Genomic DNA, 9,081 nt, shown 5'->3' with positions numbered 1-9,081 from the left:
GACCGTTTCCACATAGTTTAATTTAGCTTGCTTCTGGGCTTTACAAATATTGCAGCATTTAAAAATACCACAGAGGTCTATACGTACAACTTTTGTACATTTTATAAAATCTTTTGGACATTTCAAGAATAATTTTGACTGTAAGTTTTCACCTGGATATTGTAACCTAGCATAAGCTGTGACTCTAAGACAAGTTGTAAAGTGTTCAGAAAACAAAATTTAAGAATCCTCTGCTTAGCTTATGAGAGGTATTATGATTGTGGATTCTTTTTTTTTTTATTTGAAAATGTAACGTAGAGATTCAGCTGTTCTTGAATATAAATTCACCTTCTAGAGTGAATCACAGAAATGCAGATGATTGCCGTCATGTTCAACAAGAGTATTATAGAATAACTCAGTGTCGTAGAAGGTACTGGAATTCAAAACGGATGAACTGAGCCAACCTCTGAAAAAGCAGAAGGATTAAGAACTGACGTCGTGGTCTTCCTACGAGCTTTGAGTCACGCCAACGTTAGATTTCCTGCTCGATCCATAAATTATCATCTAATATAAATGTATGACAAAACAAATTAGTATAAATGGACATCATGTCGTTCTAAAGGAGGCTGGCAAAGGACTCATAGCCAATCTTGCAAGTTTGAAAACACTAGCTATTTTGTGAGAGCCTGTTGTTTTTGTGTAATTCAGCGACAGTTTAGCATCGGTACCCACTGCTGGCCTTATGTTCCTGCATCTGCTGTGTGAAGAAAACATTTTTCCCTTAAAGTAGCATCCACCACGCTAATTGTTCTCACTCCCGGTTCACGTTAAGCGTCAGATGAGCTATTTGTCGATCAAGGCATGTACAGGAACTCATTCAACTTTGGCAACGGCTGCCTTTTTCAGGGGATTCAGAGTCTGTAGCCCTAGGACACTGAGATCACCTTCCATGGGTAGTAGTTGCCTCAATTAAATCTAACACACACTGCATTTATACAGCACTAAATGAAGCAGCTGAACTGTGGAGTGCTCCATTAACAGCCTACATGACAGGAGTGTAACTAAGCTACATTGAAAAAGTATTTGTTATTTCTTTGCGTGTCATTTGCACACCATTATTAAGAGACATCTACCATATTTCTTTGAGTATTTTGCCTTGCTTTCTTGGAAACTCTACAGTTAGAATATTTTAACAGCTCCATTGTCAGTCTTTACCTGAGCAGCGATCTGCTTTGCAGCTTTGTTTATTGGCAGTTAATTGAGGAGACACTCTCAGCTTGCTGCTCATAAGCTTAGTTCTGCTCTTCTGATGTAATATCGAATGTGACTTCATTCCTATGACATGGAGTGAAATTTCCTGATTGTGCCACATGTCATCACTTTGGGAAATATTCCTACTTTATTGGGGAAAAACAGCACATCCAGCAGATAGTCATCATAAATAGCTTTATTTCTCACTTAGATTCACTGTTGGTTAACACTGACCTGAAGTTTTCAGGTTGCCTAGTGCATTCTGGCTTTGTTTCCCTCTTTCTGCTAGGTCAATGCCCTAGTGGTGCTGATATCCTTGATTATTTATGTTTACTTTCCTACTTCTAGGTATTTTTGTTCTTGTCAGTATATTAATGTTTTAATCTTTTATGTGATTTATGGCAGAAAGAGAGCATTATTATTAATGTGGACAATCATATTTTTTACTTTCTTTTCTATGTTTATTGTTTTCTGTTTTCTATCCCTGCTTCCTTTCTTGTATCTGTTATTATTTTCTTCAACTCAAAAAACACTTTATAGCTTTTCATTTAATTTGACAAATTTTATGCCTCACCATGTCTTGCCTGTTTCTTTTCTTCCTTTCCTCCCTCCCTCTCTTCCTCTCTCTATGACTCCCTCTCTTCCTCTTTCTTACTTACTTTCTTTCTCTCTTTCTTTCTTTCTTTCTTTCTTTCTTCCTTTATTTCTCTTTCCTCCTCTCTTCCTCTCTTTCTTTGGATGTGTTTATATCCACCTGTATGCCCAGTTATGAACATCAGTGCATGATTCCTTCTACTTTATTTCCTTGAGCTGAAGTATAAATTAGCACATATTATTATGTGGTAACACGTAAGTCATCTACTTGTCTCAATCGCACACAGGGATAAAAGGTAAAGGCACATGCATGACCATGGCCAGCTTTTAAGTAGATACTCATATCTCAGCTCCGAACCTCATGCTAGTGCTTATACATAATAAGCCATGACTCCAGACCTTCCCTTTCCTTTTGTAGAACTGTTTTGGTTTTCTCCTTACCCAAAGGACAGTTGCACACTATGGCAACCACTTTCAGTAATTTAAATATGTCTCTTTTTAGTCTTTTGTTCATATTTGTTTGTCTGGTAAAAGTACCTGTCACTGTCATTGTTTTTTCTTAAAGTTTTTTTTTTCTTAAAGATTTATGCTTATGAGTACACTGTAGCTGTCCTCAGACATACCAGAAGAGGGCATCGGATCCCATTACAGATGGTTGTGAGCCACCATGTGGTTGTTGGGAATTGAACTCAGACCTCTAGAAGAGCAATCAGTGCCCTTAACTGCTGAGCCATCTCTCCAGCCTGTCACTGCCATTGTCAAAGACAATGTATTTTCTTCTGAACATGCTTAAGATGCTATTACACATCCTTTCAAGTCCACTGGTTTTATTATTATGTGGTAACATGTAATTTTCTTTGCTCTGTGTATTCCCTATCCCACCAACCCCCATTTAGGAAGTGCATAGGAAATGCAAACAGGACAAGCTTCCTGAAGAACAATTCCTGTTCATCTAACATCTTGCTCTCTCAAGCTTGGTGGCTTTGCTGTCCTCCAACAGTAAAATCACAATCAAGACCTCACAGGTCTCTTGAAGGTAGATGTCAGCCCAAGTCAAGCTACTTCATAGAAGCAGAAAAGGAGTTCTCTTATTTTCCAGTAGAACACAGGTTTATGTGACTCACTTATAAGCCATAGCTGAGAAGGGAAACAAGAGATTTTTTTAAGGTGATATAGAAAAAGTAAAATGCAAAAACCACTCTGAATTATATTTGCAACATACTTAAACATATACATTAATAACAGTGTTAAATACAGAAAGCAACTTGTCTTTTGTTACCTGTGGTCCAGCCTATGATATTCAGTATACTTTATCGTTTTATCTTTAGCTCTGCATTGTTTCTGAAACTACATGAAAGATATAAAAATGGAGAACATCTTCAAACAGTAAAAAGTTTGCAGTGTTTATTTCCCCAAATCCTAAATTAAATAAATCTCAGCAAGTGAATAAAATAACTAAGTCAATTCTTAAGCATTCTAAGGAGCATCTCTGAAACTGCATTGTAAAACTATAGATAAAAATCAAATGTTCTTTGGCAATTGTCTGAGTTTTAAATCAGAAATGTATTCCTTTTTAACATTACCTCAACAAGTTAGTTGTTTATACTACATAAATGATGAATAGCTTGCCAAAAGTAGGAAATATACCAAATAAATTCAAAGAACAAATTCAAAGAAAGATAGGAAACATTTGATTGATCTGAAATTATACTTGCTTGGATAAGGCTGCTGAAAACATTTATTCTGTCTCCTCTAATGTACTTTGAGAACAGCTGAATGCCTTACCACTGGCCTGTAGAACTCAAGTGCCATTTCCTATTTAAAAGAATCAGAACTCCCTGGAGAATGTTGCATCCAGTCTAGAGGAGGAAACATCAAAACCAGCCAGGAACATTTCATGCCAGAACACCAGGAAGCACTGCTAGTCTCTTAGGGCCTCTTCCAAACAGCTGAGGCGTCAACAGTCAACTCTGATGCTCAGTCTTCAACATTTAATCACCAGGAAGATAATAGCTGTGAAGTGTTTCATGCTACAAAATAGTAAGAGCAGCAAATATAAAAACAAACAAACAAAAGCTCTCCTACGCCATTATATAACTCATTATTTTGAAAAGAGGCAAATAAAGGGGGGGATGGAATCAAGTATTTTTATTATACTTGATGCATTTGGTGCTGCAGAGTAGTCAAAAAATTGTTAAGGAATACACATTTCTCTTGAGGTAGAAATAAGTGCAGATGATCGCCAATGAAGAAATGACATCATTGAGATGTCATTGTCTTATAATCTAAAATGGAATCATTTATCCTGGCCATGACAACCCATGGAAGCTAAAGTTAGAAAGATAAACACATAAACTCGCATTACACATTTTCTTAATGCAGATACACATAAATGAGTTCATGTAGAAAGAATAAAATATTCTTATCCTGCATAATCAAACCAGAAACAGGAACTCTTATCTGTCCTCTGTATGGAATGTCACCACAGATGCAGGTAAACAGAGTCAGTAATCTAAAGAGTAGAACGTATCAAGAGATCTAGAATGGTCTGGGCATGGAGATGTGTAAATTTATTCCCAGAATCCAGGAGGCAGAGAAGTGGTCAGACCTGGTCTACACAACAAGTTTCAATCAGGCCTTCAAGAAGTTTATAGTGAAATCATTTATAAAGAAAGAAACAAAGAATGAAATATCTAAATTACAGGAGGATATATAGTACAAACATTCTCTTTAATGTAACTCAAATTTGCAAAGAAAGGGTATTAATCTACACATTAGTAAATAATTCAGGTACTCATCTGCAATTGATCTTATATGGTTCTTAATTCAAAAAATATTAATATATTTCCATAAGAAAACTAAAGCAGGATATATATTGAAGATATGTATGTATATACACACACACACATAAAGAGTACTGTTAAATTATTTAGAGATAGTATTGCCGTGCACTTAGATGATTTTCATGCATTTCTGTCTTACATATATAAGATGATATATGTACACACAAAATGATATATTTTGAATATTTTTTCAAAATGTACTCAAAGAAACTGGTAGAGGTGAAATTTAATGACCTCATAATTACTGGGGCTATTGCTTTCTATTGTCTCTATGTTGGAGCTTAAGCCAAGTCTTTACTTTCTTAAAAGCTTCTTAAGATTCTGGATTTATTCAGGAGTGTTTACAGCTTTGCTGTGAAGTTTATACTAATAAACACAAACGCAATTAAGAATAAAATATATTTGATAATAATCTATATGTTAAGCAACAGAAAGTAAGACTTCTTTATAAATGATTTAAACTGACAGATACTTTTGGTTTGTATTGTTTTCTTAGAGATGGGACCTTTCAACATGCTTCCTATGAAAGTCTAACTTCTATCATTACCAACATTGTTTTCAGAAAGCAATATTTCATATTGTGTGCATGATCATGCCCAGTGAGCATGGGCAGTCTTTAATCAGAGTGAGGGAGAACCACTTAGACCACTTTGCTTCCCACAAATTCTCTAATGGGGATCAATCACACCCAATTAAAACTCCAGGAACTATGAATCTTTAATAGGTTCACCATGAGATAATTCAGCTGCCAAGTCCTCTTTAGATTGGTGCCTTGGAGAAACGCAAACTCAAAATGAGTCCACCTCATGGCTTCATTTTCAATGAAGCTTTCTGATTTTTGTTTGTTTGCAGTTCTCACTGACTTAGGTTCCTGGGTGTATGTTAAAAATTTCTAGTTCGGTGGTGCTTGTTTGAGCTATTGTTTACATTAAATATTGTATTTTTGCTCTTTAATAATTAAAGAGCCTAAATAAACATAAGCACCTGGGTGACTTTGCTTCTCATCTGCCACTTAACCTGGCTCTTCTCAATGGCCCTCATCTGACCTATGGTCACCGTGGGGACTGCTCTTTATTCCATTACAAATGAAAGTGCATCAAGAGAAGTGACTTGAGCCTTCTTCACTGTTATCTCTGCAATACAATGGTCAAGAGAGCTGACTTCAGCACAAGGACACCTGACCTGACATTTTCTAGTTAAGCCGCCTCAGCAGATCCCCACCTCGTCTCCTCATCTGTGAAGTCCCAGTAGCATTTTCCCTGTGTATGTCTGCTAAAGGTTAAATGAGATTTACATATGTTGCATTTTAGAGAGTGCCTGGTGCTTGATGGCCTTTTAGCTGTTGCCTGCTGATAGCAGGGTGGAAATACAGACTTTATTCCGTCTTGTGGTTGAGAGACATCCATAGCCAAGGCCGCATTGGGAGGATATTTTTTCTCCTTCATTCCTAGGGCAAGTCAGCTGCTTGCCTAGTGTGAGTGCTACTACTGAAAAGGGTGTGAGCCTGTGGGTGTGTAAGAGGAAGATGGTGTGCCACAGTACACACGCATCTGTGGATTACTGTGCTAGAAATTTTCTGAGAGGGTGGTATAGGGAGGGAGAAGTTCTAATGAGATCATTTTATTTTTGGCGAGAGTATTTGCTTCTATTTATTTTTAGGTCTGATCAACATTTGAAATCAACTTTTCACAGTGTTAAAAAGAGCAGTCAAGGAGCTCTGCTGGAAATATTTGGCAGAACCCCAGCCAGAGCCTCATCTTCACTGAAATTTTCTCTGCGTTGCTAATTTTACCCATGAATATCTATTTACAGAAGATTTCCCCCTAGCTTTTCTTTTTCTCTCTCTGCCTCACATTTTTGTAATATAATTATGCTTATATAATGAGTTTAAATAAGTCATTAAGATACACAAACTTAATGCATAATTAATTGATGTGATTACAAAAAAGAATGAGCACACAAAATACATGTTTGTGTAAAAGCATATTTCAGCACATAGGTACTATGAACAAGAGAGCTTTTTAGCATAGATCAGTGTGTCACTGGTCAATGCTTGTAACAGAAGCAAGATAGAGCTAATGAAGAATACTTCCATTTTCATTCTGTAAGTTGGAAATAGAATAAGCAATTCTGTAGATGCCTTATACTTTTATTGGGGTCCTTTAAAATGTAGCTTGATGACATAGCTTCAATTAATGCCTCTACTGTAGCCTAAGATAACCACCCAGTCCCAAAATTAGTTAAGTTTCCTAAGCATTCTATTCTAATGTTTTACAACAAAACTCTATTGTATTGATCTTTACTATGGATGTAGAAGGTAGCTTGTTCTCTTATGACTAATTCTCTTTTAAATAAGTTGCTAACTGCATTGAGCAAGAGCTGGCTGTGACATCAGTAAAGCTTTTGATCTCCAGGCTGATCTGGCTGGTTGAATGATTGTCCCCTTTCTTCCCTCCCCACTTGTATTGTTCCTGAAGATGCATGCTGAGTTGAAGGAAGGCAGTCTTGCCCAATAGAAGAGAACTCATCTTTCATCAAGGGTGTGCCCCCCTGTCAGAATCTCCAAGGCAACTCTATATTCATTCTTTAATTATTTTTTAATTGTATGGACAAGGGTCTACCAGAGTTGATTCTCTTCTTCTACCTCATGAGTCCTGGTGAATGAACTCATGTTGTTAGATTTGATAATAAGTAATGTTTTCCTGCTAAGCCATCTTGCTGGCCCTATATTTTTTATTTCACTCATTTATCTACTTAAGAATCTTACTAGATTCTTAGGGGTGTTGTCACAGGTCCCTGTACGTGTACATCACCCTTCCAAAATACATTGTCACAGTTGGTTTTGCTTCCATGATAGAACTGTCAATATCATCTATATCTATGTCTATATCTGTCTCTATATTACTATTTTATATATGAATTTCAAATGTAATGAATGGGGTACTTAATATGTTAAATTCAAAATACATCATATTCTAAAGGTGAAAATAACTTTTAAACAACACATACATAGGGGCACTCCCAGTTGTCCACCCCACTGCACTAGCATCTCCTCTCCCTCCCCTTCCTGAGGGACCCTCAGCATCACCATCATGGACTCCATCAAGAAAAGGATTTTCCACAAAGAGAACTTGAATCTACCAGAACAGGCAGAGTCAGACAAGAAGGTGGCAAAAGACTGCAGCAACCTGTTGGAAGATTAGCTGGAGTCACTGCAAAAGAAATTCAAGGGTACCGAAGATGAACTGGACAGATACTCCAAGGCTCTCAAAGATGTGCAGGAGAAACTGGAACTGCAGGAAGAAAAAAAAACTACAGATGCTGAAGCTGATGTAGCTTCTCTGAAGAGATGCCTCCAGTTGGTTGAAGAGGAGTGAGATTGTATTTAGGAACGTTTGACCACAGCTCTGCAGAAGCTAGAAGAGGCTGAGAAGGCTGCAAAAGAGAGCAAGAAAGGCATGAAAAGTCATTGAAAGCTGAGTCCAAAAAAATGAAGACAAGACAGAAATTTAGGAAGTCTAGGAAATTTAGGAAGGAGGCCAAGCATATTGCTGAAGATGCTGACCTCAAGTACGAAGAGGTGGCCAGTAAGCTGGTCATTATTCATGATCAGGAAAGTACTGGAAAGCGGGCTGAGCTCTCTGAAGGCAAAGGTCGACAGCTGCCAAACCTTGAACGCATTGATGGCTGCAAAATATAAATAACTCTCAGAAGGAAGACAAAGAGAAGGACATCAAGATTCTTTCTGACAAGATGAAAAATGCTGAGACTCGGGCCAAGTTGGCAGAGAGAAGTATCTAAATTGCAGAAAAGCATTGATGACGTAGAAATCATTTTGGCTCATGGCAAAGAAGAAAATCTCAGTATGCATCATGTATCAGACTTGATTTTATTGAAGCTAGATGACATGTGGAAGCCTCCTTAGTGGCCACATTCTCATTTCCCTTGTATTGTTTTTTTTTTTTTTTCATTTTTTAAACACCTGGTTACAATTCATTTTTGTATACTTTTACCACTATCACTGAAACATCTACAGAGCCATCTGGGGCAGGGAGTGGGGAAAGACACAGAGAAAGCCAAGCCCAAGTCTGGACACCTATTTAAAATGTGCCATTTCCAGGTTGACATGACCCCACTTCTTTGAGTTTAGACCTGTAGTTTGCTTGGCCAGTGTAAGAAGCCTCACAGAAACAGAAGGATTTCTAGCCAGAGTCCCCATGGTGGAATCACCAAGAATACTGATGTTGGAGACAAGTGTGGAGTGATACTAATTTTAACAAAAGGACCATTGAGGTCTTCTGTTCAATATTACACCATTCGGATTTCCATACAGCACTAATTTCTCTTGTTTGGGTTGTACTGCAAGACATTATGGGTTTTACATGCCTGTGTCCACTAAAGCCAAGGGTGTGAC

General features: G+C 37.4%; 1 pseudogene; it reads left to right on the top strand.

The window, feature by feature from the left end:
- The first annotated feature begins 7,759 nt into the window (after positions 1-7,759).
- Positions 7,760-8,592, top strand: LOC116077593 (annotated as a pseudogene).
- The last annotated feature ends 489 nt before the right edge of the window (positions 8,593-9,081 follow it).

This window comes from Mastomys coucha, unplaced genomic scaffold (genome assembly GCF_008632895.1).
Source record: "Mastomys coucha isolate ucsf_1 unplaced genomic scaffold, UCSF_Mcou_1 pScaffold5, whole genome shotgun sequence".
NCBI classification, from domain to species: Eukaryota; Metazoa; Chordata; class Mammalia; order Rodentia; family Muridae; genus Mastomys; species Mastomys coucha.
Note: the sequence above shows the minus strand (reverse complement) of the source record. Positions and strands in the feature narration are given on the sequence as shown.